The following is a 16877-nucleotide window of genomic DNA, read 5'->3' as shown; positions in this document are numbered from 1 at the left end:
AAATGGTTCCAATGGGTTCCCACCGGTAACCCGCTCCCCAGCTTGGATATGGGCCGGAGGAGCCCCTTTTGCCCGCAGGCTCTGGCCCTGGGAACGGTAGCCTTGGCGGTGGCTGTGTTTCCCTCTCACGGTTGGACTGTTGCCTTCTGTCGGGACTTGGCTGCTGGGAAACCCAGGAGGTTCCCTTCGCTGACGGATTTGGCAAATTCACGGCGACTCCTAGCCTTGCCGGGGTCCTTAAGCCCCTGCCAGATGGTGCTGACTTCTCTTTGTGTACCGGTCCGGTACCGCCGGGCCACCGCCCGTCCACGGTCCTTACAGTAGACTCCGATAGGCCACTCCTGCAGACGGTCACCACCGTCTGCCAACCTTGTTGTACCGCCCGGGCCACACACCCGGACGCTGTCAGTTAGTTGCTCCACTACCACTTTCCTTCCTTCCACTTTCACCTCCAAAACTGAACTCTTTACTTTTCCCGCCTCCAGGACTGTGAACTCCTCGGTGGGCGGGACCAACCGCCTGGCCCACCCCCCTGGTGTGAACATCAGCCCCTGGAGGAAGCCAACAAGGGCCCCGTGTCCGACTTCGGTGTGCCTGACCGGGAGTGTGGGGTGTGTGGGCGCTGTTCTCTGTGGCCCCTGGCTTGTCCAGGGCGCCACAGCACCTATTTGTGGGGTATTGGTTACTGGGTTTCCGGCCCGCTCCCTGGGTGGGGGAAAGTAGTATCAGGGCTTGGACAGGAGACAGGGTCACTCTGGGGGCTTGAACCTGGCTACCATCAAGTCTACCTTCGAGATAAGGGACAACACAAGGGCCCCAGTCTTAGGGTAAATCATGGAGCCCCTGTACCATCTGTACATACCCTGTGACATTACATTTAATACTATATTGTATGATCTTTTCCATGTAGGCATGGCTTATAGATCCTCTGAGGTGTGTATTTAGCTGCTCTGCATAATTACTCCCTCCTGGAAAATACCACAAATTTTAACACTAAATTTAAAAAGCCCATATCTCTGGAACTGCGTGGCGTATTAAGGAAATAAAAATGGGAAAATGAACGCTTAGGGGACCACTAATAAAATAAGAGTAAAAATTGGTCAGACACAGATCAACAGGATATTTCATAACTGACTAATAGCTGAAGACCCTTCGTTACTCAAATATTGTGACAATGGTGATGTGGAAAAGGGTCCCAGTTCACCAATGTAGGTAATTTATTGTTCTCCTTGGGTTTTGTGAGTACAGGTACAGCCTCGATTTCCTCCCTTCATTCCTTCTCGCCTTCCATGACTCAAGCATCGTCCGTGTGAATCAGCAGCATTGATTTCTGCACCAGCAGCAGAGCTCAGAGCACCTATAAATAAAATATAGTTCCATAAAGAAGCTGTAAACCTCACTCTCTCATGTGTGAGAATTATGGATATTTATATTACTGTTGTCAAAAATGCACTTTCTAGAATTGAGAAACAGTCATTGGCCGGGGGGAGATTTTACCAGCTAATATCAAACGAAAGTAAGGCTATGAGAAGCTGAAAGTGGATTAGATGTGGACGAGGTGCTCTCGTATTCATTATTCTACGTGCCGCAGATTGTGGGCTTTATACCATGCACACAGCAGTGTATGCGTCCACGCCATCCTGCTATCACTATTCATCTCTCCGGGATTAATGTATATATATGGCCATTAATTCTGTGTTTCTATCTACCTTATACTGTATCGATTGAAAAAAAAAATATCTGCTCAATTCATTCAATATTTATTTCCTTGGCATGGGTTTATAGGAAGAATTTTGTTCTTTTCACATTACGTTTGAGCTGTTCTGGGTATTCATTGGGAGAAGCTCCTGGTGTGCACCTCCAACTGCGGGCAGCAGTGTATACGGTTAATTAGACATACAGAGAAATATGGGGCCGCTATGGTCCCATTATAAAACATATACCATGTACTATACTTTTTTTTTTTTTACTGCATTTCTGTGTATAACATATTGGCATTGTCAGGCGAGTGATAACACATGGATATGTTTGTTCCCAGCATGTACTAGGATCTTCATTGTCACATACAATACTGTGCAAAAGTTTTAGAAAGGTATGTGAAAATGCTGCAGCGTAAAAATGTTTTAACTCATTCACCATCGAGCCTATTTTCAATTTAATAACCATCCTTTGTGGTATCAGAGCCCCCTATGTTACTGTTAACAGATGACAGACCTGAGTGGGAACTTGTGTTTTTGCGGGTTGAGTTGAATGCTATTTGGTGGCGATTTTGGTACAGAACATTTTAGATCAGTTCACATTTATCCTGTGCTTTATGCTGAGCGCTTACATCAGGGGTTTCCATCTATATCTTCAATTGAAATACTATGTCCCAAGAATGACAAAAGTATTTTAGGAGTGATTCCTTTATAGGCTAACCAGAAAAATTATATATATTTTCTGGTTAGCCTATAAAGGTATCACTCCTAAAATACTTTTGTCATTCTTGGGACATAGTATTTCAATTGATTTTTCTGGCATGGTACCACAATATTACCTTGTATTGCACATCTATATGTTCGAAATATGTGATTCAGTTGAAACTCCCAATGGATCAATTCACTATAATGAGGCAGCAGAGTTATTCTGGACTATGTTCAAACGTGAACAAAACTGTTGTTGACTTCACTTTTGTGAATGTCTAAAAAGACGCATAAAAAGATGGACACCATCAGACCATAGGCCAGAAGGGAGATCAAAGTGACTCCCTCTGCCCCATTACTGGGATTTTTCCATTGGGAATTTTGTCTGAATCCCATATTTCAAAGATTTACACATAATCCCCACTGTAATTGCTCAGCTAGAGCACAGGATAAATGTGAGCCGCCCCTTACTGCTATCTTTGGGAGGCAGAATAAACAAATCAACAGCAATTGAAGAATTGGTTTATTTAGTTTTTAAGCCATTCATTTTGAAGTGTTAGCGATTAGATTACAGCGATACCAGATTTATGTAGTTTTTTATGTTTTGTCACTTTTACGCCTTAAAAAGAATTTTATAGAAAGAAATATATGTTTTTGCATAGCTGTATTCTGAGCGCTATAGCTTTTTTATGTTTTTGCTGACGGAGCTGTGTCATGTCTTGGTTTTTTTGCAGGACCAGATGATGTTTTCAGCAATACTATTTTCATTTATATATGACACTTTGATCATGTTTTATTCCAATTTTTTTATCAGCTGTATGATGAAAAGTCAGTTTTTGCTAATTTTTTTTCTTTTTACAGTGTTCCACAAAGGGTTAGCTAATGCTTATAGATTGAATTACATACATGGCAATAGCAAATATGTATACTTTTTTTTACAGAAATATACATATTTATTGGTATAATTTTTTTTTACATTTTTTTGTTCTTTATTTTCTGATCTTTTTTTTATAGTTTTACAAATTTTTAGAACTTTTTTGAACTTTTTTACTTAGTAACATTTTATTGCTCTGATCGCAGCTATAATTCATTGCAACACACAATCAATGCAATACAGTATAAATGTCACAGGTAACAGACAGGCCAGTAGTGTCCGGCTATAGAAGGTTGCAGTGCTTGACTGTGAAAACTGCTCCCTAACCTTTTGTTATTCTTTCTTTGTGTATATGGTATTCTATGCATTCCCTCTGCTGGTGGTTTATCCCATTCCCTTTAGGACCCTGCAGAGTTCCTCACCCTTTCACCTGTTTCATCAGCACTTCCCTTGGTCTCCTTAAATTCTCTAATTTTCCTTTGCTCTGTGCTGGTGATAGCTTTATTTTCCAGTTGCCTTGCATTCATCTGGAGTCACTTTGTTGTGTGACACTCCCTGAACCTTCTTGGAGATAAGTTACCTTCCCTTGTTTCTTATCCCTGTGTGTCCTTTAGCTCTTAGTGGGGTTGATAAAGAGCTCATCCCATCCGCTCTCTACTTAGGGCCCAGATAAGGGTCAGCCTAAGGTCAGGTATCCTGCTCAGCGCATATGTGCGGAACCTATCTAGGGTGGTGAGGGAACTTAGGGCCCAGCGGTAGGTTTAGTCAGGGGTCACTATCTTCCCCTTCCTTAGACAAAGGGTTTCCCTTCTCTTTCGCCGTTTGCTGGGTACTTCCCACTACCTAGCAGGACAATAAATCAACGGAGCACTGACAGAAGCATCTGGGTTCATGCTTCTTGGTTCATGGCTTCCCGTGTCTTGGTGACTCGTCGTAGGTCATCATGATGACCTCAGGTCACCATGACAACGATCGGGCATTCGCGATCATATCACAGGGACACCGATCAGAGGGGACAGGGACGCACTCTCTCTTTCAGTCCCCTAAATGCTGCAATCAATATATATCGCAGTATTTAGGGGGTTAAACAGCCAGGGATGGTGCAGGCACCATACCTGGCTGTGAGAGTGTCGCGGGCGGGGAGAACGCCGCTGCGCTGCGCTCGCTAACGCTCGGGCCCGGCGCTTCTGCGATGGCTGCTCGTTGGCTCGAGTGGTGGGCCGGATCCGGGGACTCGAGCGGCGCTCCTCGCCCGTGAGTGAAAGGGGGTAGTTTGGTTTGGGGATTTGGTCCGTGACGCCACCCACGGGTTGTGGTGAGGTTGGGCACCACCGCTGCTGGTGACGGGGTTCCCGGGAGCGATGGTAGGGAGCAGCTGGGATGTTGCTTCCCCCTCCGTGGGTAGGGGTTGGTGGTCCCGGGGCCCGGTGAAGTGACGGGGAGGCAGGGTTGGCAAGGTGCAGGATCGCCTGGACTGCGCAGCGTGGTGCCGGACGGCACGGTTGTACTCACTCAGCCACAAATGTACACAAAGTCTCTGGTAAACCAAACGGCTGGATGGACTGGTCCCGCAGCCGGCTGCTGTGACTTCTCCCGGACGGTTGGTGGTGGCTGCCTTTCCCTGCACCTTTGTGTATGTTCGGTCCCGATGGATTCCCACCGGTAACCCGCTCCCCAGCGTGTATATGTGCCGGAGGAGCCCTTTTGCCCGCAGGCTCTGGCCCTTGGAACTCTAGCTGTGGCGGTAGCTGTATTTCCTTTTGCTGGTCGGATGGTTGTCTTCAATCGGGTCTTGGCTGTTAGGAAACCTCTGGGGTTCCGGTCACTGACGGATTTGACCTCTAATGGCCACTCCAAGCCTGGTCGGGGTCCGCAGGCCCTGCCTGTGTGTGCTGGCTTCACTTCGCTCCCCGGTTCGGTACCGGCGGGCCACCGCCCGTCCCCGGTCCTACGGTTCCGCGTTGATTCGCCTCTCCTGCAGACGGCCACCACCGTCTGCCAACCTTGCTCCTAGTGCCCGGGCCACACACCCGGACACCGTCAGTTTACTCCTCCACTGCTGCTTCACTCCTTTCACTTGCACTTCCCTAACTGAACTGACTTCCTTTTCCCGCCTCCAGGACTGTGAACTCCTCAGTGGGTGGGGCCAACCGCCTGGCTCCACCCCACCTGGTGTGGACATCAGCCCCTAGAGGGAGGCAACAAGGATTTTGTGTCTGGCTGATGTGCCTGTCTCAGGGTGGGTGTTGCAGTACCTGTGACGACCTGGCTAGTCCAGGGCGCCACAAGAGCTCCTGTGCCTGCATGATCGCCAGGTCGTACCCCGAATATCCTTGGTTGGGAAGTCCCCATCAATCAGAACGTATGGGGTACATCCAATGTTTGGAAGGGGTTATATGGTGCCCCTGAGGCTTCAGTTGCCACAGAGGTACTGCACCTCAGCCAGAGGTGTGGTCTTCCATCCATGGTAAGAAGGAGGTCAAAGCCGGTTCATGCAAAAGCACAGCAAGCCGGTTCATGCAAAAGCACAGCACACTCACTTAGCAACACATCAGCAAAACTGGTAAGGGTCATTATACCCGAACCAGACCGGGGGAAGGAGTCAGCTGAGTGGGAACAGAGGTGTCATGTGGAGAAAGTTAGTTAGTTGGAAGTTCAGTCAGAGGAGTGGAGGAACAAAGACCCCCGGTCTGGAGCTGGTTCCACTCGTCCCGTGCATAGCAAGAAGGGTCCCAGAGCCCATGGGAATTCCTACACTAACCCGTGGACTTGTTCCACACATAATCAACGCATGGAGGGATACAGTCGCAATAGACTGATCCCCAGGCTAGAGGAGATTAAACCCACGGACTCCTTAGTAAAACCAGTGGATAAGGTGTCTTTAAGCACCAAGGCTACCACCGCACATAGTTACTTGAAAGTGACCCAAAAGGACCAAAGGGAAAGAGCTCCACACCGCCCAACAGGGTTCACGGGTACTGGACAGGTTCAGTGAGCGAGGGCACAAGGCAGGAGGGCGAATCAAGTGCAGATGTCGACCAGGGAAAGAGTACATTAAAGGAAGGTGCACCGGACCTGACCTTCGAACTACCTGGGATCAGCTGGAGCCCATCACGGTGAATCCCGGCACTCCAAGGGTGGTCCACGGCTTGTGTAAACAGCTACAGTGAGTAAACATCTATTGACTGCATTCCAGAGTCGCTCCCTTAATTGCTTGCGCCCGCCATTGTAGACTACTACCACCACCATCCGCTCTGGGTCCCAGTTCTACCTGTGGAGAGCTACACCATCCAAGCTGCTTCAGCATCAGTCCCAGAGGTGCCTATCTCGCAGCGGCGGCACTCAAGCTTGCCGCACACCACAGGTTGTGTCACAAATAACTCTCATCATCCTCTACATCTTTATTAAACGACACAGCCGGAGTCACGGAACTGGGGTAGGCCACCGCAGCACCCCAGAACCGCAGCCCGGTAACGACTCTCTCCAGGCCCCAGTGGGCGTGTCAGTTACAACATAGAATATCAATATTTGGTGTTACTGCCTTTTGCCTTCAATATACCAATAATTCTTCTAGATTCACTTGACACTTGCACACAGTTTTTAAGGAACTCAGCAGGGAGGTAGTTGAAAACATCTTGGAGAGCTAACCGCAGATCTTCTGTGTATGAGGCTTGTCCAGATTCTTCTCTTCATGTAATCCCAGACAGACTGGATGATGATGAGATCTACTCTGTGTGGCTGGATCATCTCTTCCAGGACTCCTTGTTCTTTTTTATGCTTAAGATAGTTTTCACTGACATTGGCTCTATGTTTAGGGTCGTTGTTCTGTTTCAGAATAAAGGAGCCAATTTGATGCCTCACTGATGGTAAATCATGATGGATAACAATCTGCCTGTATATCTCAGCATTGAGAACAAAAAGAAATGCGCAACCTTGAGGACCATAGACACAGTTGGGCAAGAAAACAGTGCAGCAGATGAAAGACACATCAGGCTTACTTCCTTTTAGAAATCAGAAGATGTCCAGCGGTACTATCACCTCATAACTGGTGGCAACAAATGGGACCTAGCTACTTTTTGGAAAAGTCTGGCTAAAAGTGGTCTTCATGGAAGAATTGATTGCAGTTAAACGCCATATCATGGACATGGAAACAAGGCCAAGTGACTCAACAATGCAAGAAAACCTAGGAATTTGGATTGTGAGCGCCAATGGAGACAGTGATGATGATGTCTGTAAAGTGCTGCGGAATATGATGGCTATAACGCTCACGGCCGATGTAGGGGCACCGAGCAGGGATAGTATACCCACTGGACCACAGAGGAACCCAGGCTTACCCTTTAGTGGGATGGGGCTTAAATAAGCGCCTACCACAAGGTGGACACCAGGTACCACTCCCAAGGCAGTGACCTGGACTGTGGCAGCTAAGACGGACTCAGGTATAGACACAGGTGCAGGCAGGTACAGGTGGGATGACTGAGGCAGACAGGCAGGCAGGTATGGACAGGTATGATGGGCATGGCAGGGACAGATTAATATAGGAATGCAGGTACAGGTGACAGACACAGAGATCATAGGATAGGAGCTCGGGACCTGACAACTAGCTAGCGGACTGACAGCCAAACTAACTAAGTACATTGCGCAGGCACCTCCCCTAATGGGAGGGTGCCTTAAATACATAGTACTTCTCAGCCATAGGCTAAGAAGCATTTTCGGGAAATGGGGTGCCAGCTGTTTAAGAGGAGGGCCGGCATGCACAGGCCCCGGGAAGGGAAGGAGGCAGCAGCACACGTAGATGGCAGGAGGAGTGCGGGGGAGGACACAACACGGCTGGGTCAGTAGGTCGGTATCCATGCAGGAGGGACGCTGGCGCTACAATGGCGCTATATAAGAAAGTAAAATAAAGTAAATAATATCCATAGGTGCCAGGCAGGATATTTATAAATTTATAGTTTGGTTTCTTATCCACTTGTTTCAGGACGATTGGGAGGAATTATTGAGTAATTATATAAACTCATGTCTATCTTGCATATATAGCAATTCATATTACATTTTATATGTGTTCTCAAACTTAGAGCGCTGAAGTTCTGAATTATCTCAGACCTGTTTATGGGTTTATGGTGGAGTCCTACAACCAACTTACTTGACAATATTGATTGGTCCCATTAAAGATCACATTATTACAATAACTAATAATTATTTTTTTCTAATTTATTATTTTATTGTATTTTCTCCATCTATTTTATTACTTTTTTGCGTTCTATTATATTATAATGAGACAATCAACTGTTTCTATTTTCTTGTCTCCGTTGATTTTTTCGGACATTACAAATTTCCGACCTAAGGAGAAATTCCCCCAAATTCGAATGGTAGCGAAAAAGTCTACTCTACCTGAATTGCACCCCTACACATCGGACCAGATCCTATAAAGCCAGGATATGGACTTTGACACATTAAAGTAAAAAATGCATTGAAATGAGAAGAGGGAAGATGTGACAGCTCCAGGGACCCCCTCCCGATCTTCCGCATAGAACTTGCAGAGCAGCTGTTCTTTAGGACGCAACGATTAGCGGGCTGGTAATAAGGATGCAGCAGCTTGCAGGCATCCAGCGATGGATGTGGGTAATTATAAAGATCCCCCGGGAAAATAATGACACCAGACAGACACATTTCTGCAAACCGCAGGGGCTTAATTAAAGCAGTGGGGGCATTTTATAATGAGGGGGGTAAAGATGGGGGAGAAATGACACGTATAAGAAAGAGACATAAGGTCGATAAGAGAAAGAGTGATGGCATCCAGCAAACTATAGAAAGCGTCATTGGAGTCATCTGACCATATACCTAATAATGAATGAGTCCAACTCTTCTTTTATTCCAGATTATTATTAATATTATTTATTATTATAGCCCAATTTATTCCATGGCGTTTTACATGCGAAAAGGGGTACACATAGTATGGACAATATATCTCAAATTATAAAGTATCATTTGCCCAAAAGAAAAAAAAAAAGTTCAACAATTCCAAACTCTCCAAACTTCTGTCCATCTTTTGAAGAACACGCAGCGAGAACATTTCCCATGTTTTCACGGTCAGCGGGGGCTTTCAGCACTGCTTCTCCAATATGTGCCGAGCAGCTGGAGATCAGATGATAGATAGTCTCCACCGCCACTGTATATGTATGTCATACCGGGATATGGGACACTGTCCAACATGACCTCTCCACAATGGAATGGCAGGAGTGTGGCATCTCCGATGAGATGGGTTGCTCCACGCTGCTTCACACCATGCCCATAGATTGCTGTTTTGACTGCTCGGTATTAGGAAGAGACGGCCTCAGGCAATGTTAATTCCTATGTAATGAACAGTGACCTACTGACTGCAGCGTGCCCCGGATAATGCCATACAATGACAGCTTAATCTCTGTTTGATGTATAATAAATACTCATTGCAAATATGGTTTTGTATAGTGCATCTACTTCATTTACATCAAAATGGTTTGCAATTACTATGAAGTTGATAAAATACAGCAGAAATCCAAATTCCTAATCCCAGTTTTGCACCGTGAACTATTAATCTACTCATAATCGTGCCTGAGCAATTGCTGTATAATCGTACCAGGCCCTTCCTTGTCATTTCTAGGCCTATCAATCCCATGCTGCTTGTTATAATTACACAGGTATGCAAAATTTGGATTTATGACATTTTTTTCAAATCCAGTGACTGACTCTTATGTTTTCTTACTCCCTGATTAGAAAAAAAGACTTCTATCATTAACTCTCACATATGGATTTTGCACAAAACATGAGTGAAATTAGGTACAAGTGAGATGAACAAGAAATATCTTTATTGTAGCTTAAAATGTGCACAATATCATATATATAAATGTATTGAACATTCATTCTGCAACTTCTTTGGAAATTAATTATTGCGCCTTTTCCTTTTCTCTCCAAAACTTCTCTTGATCCCTTTTGTCTTATAGAAGGCTGAAGCCGCCCCTCCCTTTATCTTCACTTTCCATCTACCTTGGTGTAACACTGGGGTCCCTGCAGGGACACCAACTTACTCATCAACCCGGCCTTGTTGCTTCCTCCCCCACTGCGCTGTGGCCGTCCACGTGCGTTCCTGCTTCCTCGTCCTCTCTAAGCCTGTGCACGTAGCTCAGGTCTCCTGGGAGTGTGCTTAGGGCATGCACCGGCCTTCCTCTTAAAGGTCCAGCACGCTATTTCCAGGAAAATCCTTTCAGCCATAGGCCGAGATGCACTATGTACTTAAGGCACTCTCCCATTAGGGGAGGTGCATGCGCAACGTCCTTAGTTAGTTTGGCTACCAGTCTGCTAACTTCAAGTCAGGTCCCAAGCTCCTGTCCCGTTATCCCTGTGTATGTCACCTATACCTGCCTTCCCATACCTCGTTGTCCCTGCTGTACTCACCATACCTGTCTGTACCCGCATGCTTGTCCGCTTTAGCCATCCTGTCTGTACGTGCCTGCACCTCTGCCAATACCGGAGTCCATTTACTGTCCTGGGGGTTAGGTGCCACAGTCCTGGTCACTGCCTTGGGACGGGTACCTAGTATCCACATCGTGGTAGGTGCTTAATTAAGCCCCTCCCACTGAAGGGTCCAGTGGGTCCACTACTCCCGCTCACTGCCTTCATGTCTTTGATATCTTGATAAAATCTTTCTCCTTGCTCTTCGCTTATAGCCCCAAGTTCTTCAGGAAAGTCGTTCAAATGGGAATGTAAAAAATGTAACTTCAAATTCACCAGACAGTTCAAGGCTTTGAAATGTTTCAGCGTGTTCTCCAATTTTTATGTACACTATAGTGCACTTGTGGAAAATAAAGTCACCTAAGGTCTAACTCTAAACTACTGCACCTGACCCACCCAGGGTTATTGTACTGACTACAGGTCTCAGCTGCACAGTCCCTAAAGGCCCCTGCGCACACCAAAACCACCCTGTGTGACAGAGTTTTGGTTTTCCCTTGTCTGTTTTTATCTGAGAGTTTCATCAAACTCCTGTCCTGTCCCTGGGTGACAGGGAGGGGGAATCAAATCAGGACTGGTCAGGAGCAGGGGAGACTCCGTCATCTCCACCATCAGGAGTATCCTACAGGTTAGGGATAGTTTAGTGCCCCTTTGCTTGATGGATAGCTTAGGAGCCCCAGTTCCCCAATATCCCATAGTTATTGTGACACAAATAAATCACAAGAAATCTACCTATCAGACGGCAAAAAATTTCATTAGTAAAGTTCTGTAAAACTGCTGGAGCATTAGTCAACCTGAATGCATCACCAAATTTTCAAAGAGACCCTCATGTGTATTGAACTCTGTTTTCCACTCATCACCTTGTACAATACGTATGAAGTTATACACCCCCCCAGCTCAAGTTCATAAAACCATTTGGCTCCACCTAGTTGATTAAACAGATCCGGTATAATGCACACTATGACATCGCAGGTGCGATGTCGGTGGGGTCAAATTGAAAGCGCCGCACTTCCGGCATCGCAGGCGACATCGTAGTGTGTAAAGCCTAGATGATACGATTAACGAGCGCAAAAGCGTCGTAATCGTATCATCGGTATAGCGTCGGCGTAATCCATAATTACGCTGACGCGACGGTCCGATGTTACTCCTCGCTCCTGCGGCAGCACACATCGCTGTGTATGAAGCCGCAAGAGCGAGGAACATCTCCTACCGGCGTCACCGCGGCTCCCGTAGGATATGCGGAAGGAAGGAGGTGGGCGGGATGTTTACATCCCGCTCATCTCCTCCCCTCCGCTCCTATTGGCCGCCTGCCGTGTGACGTCGCAGTGACGCCACACGACCCGCCCCCTTAATAAGGAGGCGGGTCGTCGGCCAGAGCGACGTCACAGGGCAGGTGACTCCATGTGAAGCTGCCGTAGCGATAATGTTCGCTACGGCAGCTATCACAAGGATATCGCAGCTGCGATGGGGGCGGGGACTATCGCGCTCGGCATCGCAGCATCGGCTTGCGATGTCGCAGCGTGCAAAGTACGCCTAAGAGGTAAAGGATATGGATTGCGAACCATGATTTTATTAATCTCGCTAAAATCCAAGCATGGATGCGAACCTCCATCTTTGTTCTTAAAAAAGAAAACTCCATGGTTATTGGAGACATAGATGGCCATATATGCCGCTTGGCCAGACTATTTTATATAAACTTCTTTAATGCATCTCTTTCTAGAAGAGTGAAATTAAACAAATTTAGGCATTTTGGCACCTGGTATGAAATCGATTGTGCGATCATATAACCTATGCCGAGGAACAACTTCACTCTCAGTATCAGAAAACATAGGAAGAAAAGAGCTCACTGATGCAACAGACTTAGATAAGCAACAGGAGAAACAAAAGTCCCCTCACGGCTCTCCCGAGTCTTCCAACTGATGATAGGATTGGGATTAACCAACAAGAGCTTGCCTAACACAGGTTTAGCAGGTAAATAAGAAAGGACAATGAGTGAAATGGATTCTGTGTGTAACTTTCCCACCTTCATGCACAAATTCTCGACCCTGGAAGTAACACAACTAACACAACGTTGAGCAATGGGAGAATTATTAATCTCTGACACCTGAATAGGATCTAAGAGTAGAAACACTACCAACATTCAATAGCGAAAACACTGTCAATGAGATCTAAGGAGGTTTCCACTGCCCAACGTCTGAACTGAGAGCAATAGTCCTCTACCTTATGCTTACCCTGAACCAACCCGTGAATCACTGACTAAGCAACTGCAACCTTATCGGGTCATCATAGATGAGATCCAGTGCAGAAAAGAAAGCGTCTACAGAAGTAAATATTGGAGAATTCTCAGGCAAAGAAAATGCCCAAGCCCGTGGATCCCCATGAAGCAAAGACATAATAATGCCTACACATTGAACCTTCCCTCAACAAGACACTTGACTGATGCCAATACACAGTTTACACGAAGAGGTAAAAATGGAAAACTTACTTTGGCCCAAGTTGAAGCAGTCTGGCAACTTTACCTTAGGTTCAGAGACAACCTTTGGATTGGATGAAACCTCTGCAATGGTTACAAATGCATGTTGTTGCTGTTTTTAAATTATGGCTACTTCCAAAGTTAGGGATTGCAATTGAGCAGCGAAGGCATTTACAGCACCCATGGTGACATTGTAACACATATGAAAATTGGGTGGGCTGGTGATAATTTAAGTGTAATATAGTGCACACATGGAAATTAAAATAAACTAAGGTTTAACTCAAAACTACTGCACCTGACTTGCTTGGTTCTTGTACAGACTAGAGGTCTCAGCTGCGCAGTCTCTATCGGTATTTGTACAGACTGAAACCACCCTAACAGGATGTCTAATACAACCACTTGGACCTTTGCTCCTAAGTGGCCATCGACGGTATCATGCACCTCATTTAGAATCCAGGGGAAGGTGCAGAGTAAAAAATATGGTAAATGAAAACTAATAGTCTGCCAGGAAAGCACTTATTAGTAGAGTTGAGCGCAGTTCTAGGTTCGAGGTTCTCCAGTTCTAGGCTTGAGTGATTTTGGGGCCTGTTCTAGATCGAACTAGAACTCGAGCTTTTTGCAAAAGCTCGATAGTTCTAGAAACGTTCGAGAACGGTTCTAGCAGCAAAAAAACAGCTAATTCCTAGCTGGCTTTCCGCTGTAATAGTGTAAGTCACTCTGTGACTCACACTATTATGACATTTCAGTGTATAGTGTGCCGCAACAGCGCCTTCAGATCACTCCTGTTTGTACAATGGCGATCGCCATTTTTTTTTTTTTTTCCTTGTCTTCCTTCCCTAAGCGCGCGCGTGTAGTGGGGAGGGCCAGCATGTCAGCCAATCCCAGACACACACACAGCTAAGTGGACTTTTAGCCAGAGAAGCAACGGCATGTGTGATAGGATGTCCATGTCACATGTCCCTGCATTATAAAAACGAGTATCTGGCCGTCCGGACGCCATTATCTCTTCTGCGTCCTTGGTGTCAGACATCACTGGCGCAGCTCCGTCCTGAGTCCTATCGCCGATACTGCTGTATGCGCTCCATACACAGCGCTAGACAGCTTAGGGAGAGCACTTTCTATCAGTCCTTTTAAGGGCTCGTACCGGCAGGGTCAGAGCCATAGGTGACAGGTCCTGAAAACAGAGACAGCGTCTGTGTAGCTAAGGTCAGGGATTTCGTCGCTGCATTTCCCCATTAGGAGGGAATAGAAAGGCAGGCTTCCTTTCCTCTACCCAGAGCCCCACAATCCTGGCACTGTACCCTCCTGTCCTCTGCACACTCCAACTCATTATAAGGGCTAAGCCACACGGCGAGAAAATCGGTGCGAGTGGCGTGCGATAAAACATCGCATTCCCCTCGGACCAATTCTAGCCTGTGTGTCAGCACACATGGGCGATTATTTTCTCAGCCCTAATCGGACTGAGAAAACAATCGCAGCATGCTGCGATTGTAATCCGAGACTCTTTCTCTCGCACCCATTCAAGTGAATGGGGCGAGAGAAAAATCGCACTGCACTCGCGGTACACCGGTGTACTGCCAGTGCAATGCGAGAATGGCTATAGCTGACTACGCAGGAGAGAGGGAGAGAAATCCCTCCCTCCCCTCCTGAGTGCCGGCCCGCCCCCGCAGCTGAGGTCTGCTCGCACGAACGGACCTCAGTTGCAAGGACACAAGCATGAGACTCGGCTCTGCTGTACTGCCAGCACGAGCCGAGTGTCATGCAAGTGGATCGCAGTAGTGCCCGTGTGGCCCCAGCCTAACTAAGCCATTATACTAGCAAACACTCAGTGTACCTAGTGGCATCCTAAACGTGGCTATTGGACTTTTGTCTAGTCACACTAGTGCAAAGACATTTGCAGCACCTCTGCCTGCATTGCACACTCCAACTCATTATAACTAAGCCATTATACTAGCAAACACTCAGTGTACCTAGTGGCATCCTAAACGTGGCTATTGGACTTTTGTCTAGTCACACTAGTGCAAAGACATCTGCAGCACCTCTGCCTGCATTGCACACTCCAACTCATTATAACTAAGCCATTATACTAGCAAACACTGAGTGAACTTAGTGTCATCCTAAACGTGGCTATTGGACTGCTGTATAGTCCCAGTAGTGCACAGATATTTGCAGCACCTCTACCTGCATTGCACACTCCAACTCATTATAACTAAGCCATTATACTAGCAATTGATGCTGCCAGTTTAAGGGCCGTAGTTGCATTGTCAGGGATATTTATTCTTTATTATTCTGCTGTTAATAAAGCTAGACCACCGCTGCAATCTACACCACCTCTCAATTTTTACTACCACATTTTAAGTGCACAATCTTGTCGCAATCAACATGAGTGGCAAAATGACAGATGCTGGTGGAAAGGGGAAGAGGCGTGGTGGAAAAGGAAAAAAAGGTTTTGTCCGTGGGGAAGGTGGCAAAGCTCCATTATCATCTGCTGAAAAGAGACCATCTACCAGCAAAAGTAAGATGTCTACTACTTACCGTGGACAATCCGATGTGCTCCCTTTTTTACGGACACGAACAACAGGAACAAAGGTAGATGATGGCCAAAAAAGGAAAATGCTTGAATGGATCTCAAGTGGTCCAACAAGTGCCCTCTCAGCCACTTCAAGTACCGCATCCAAAAAACAGCAGTCCTCTGAGTTGTCATCCCAATCAAACTTGCTTTCTCCCAGCTCTGAAGTCTCCATCAGCCCTGCACAGTATGGTGGAACTGAGATGGCTGAGTCTGCAGAGCTGTTCAGTCACACTATAGCCTGGGAATCAGAGGTCTGCTCCCAAGCTACAGTGAGTACAGAACACGAAATGGTCTGCAGTGATGCCCAGAACCTTTGTGACTCTGATTCAGGCCGTGAGGACCAAGTTTCTGAGCATAATGTTGACCCTTTGTCACAAACTGTAACACCTGTGGTTATAGACAATGAGGAACATACTGATGAAGATGAGACGCAGATACCCGATTGGGATGACAACTTAAATATTCGGTCAGGGCAAGAAGAGGCTCGGTCTGAGGGGGAGGGGAGTGCAAACACAACAATTGATGATGAAGTTCTAGATCCCACCTACTATCAACCCCCAGTCAGGCACTCGAGGAGGTCAACAGAGGCGGTGGAGGAGGATGCAACCGACGATGAAGTTACCTTGCGCCTTCCTGGACAGAGTCGGAGCACTGGTAGCACGTCTACAACTGCATCCTCAGCCACCACTCTGCCTCTGAGCACTAGTCGGGGGGGCTCAGCAGGTCGCATGCCCTCTAAGCCTTGCCTAGCCTGGTCCTTTTTTGACATAGAAAAAGATCGCCCAAATTATGTGATGTGTAAAATTTGTCGTGATTCTGTTAGTAGAGGTCAAAACCTCAGCAGTTTGACAACTTCTTCCATGAATCGTCACATGAATAAATATCATAGGTCCCGGTGGGAAGCTCACTGTGCTGCAATGCGGCCTAGCGGAGCGAACCATCCACGGCCTGCCCCTTCCAGTGCATCCGCGCGCTCTTCATCTTCTAGGACTGTGGGGACAGCTGTCACACCTGGTTTTCCACGCACAACTTCCACCACTGTAACCGCAACAGGCACTTTGCTTGGTAGGTCGT

This window comes from Anomaloglossus baeobatrachus, chromosome 12 (assembly GCF_048569485.1).
Source record: "Anomaloglossus baeobatrachus isolate aAnoBae1 chromosome 12, aAnoBae1.hap1, whole genome shotgun sequence".
NCBI classification, from domain to species: domain Eukaryota; kingdom Metazoa; phylum Chordata; class Amphibia; order Anura; family Aromobatidae; genus Anomaloglossus; species Anomaloglossus baeobatrachus.
Note: the sequence above shows the minus strand (reverse complement) of the source record.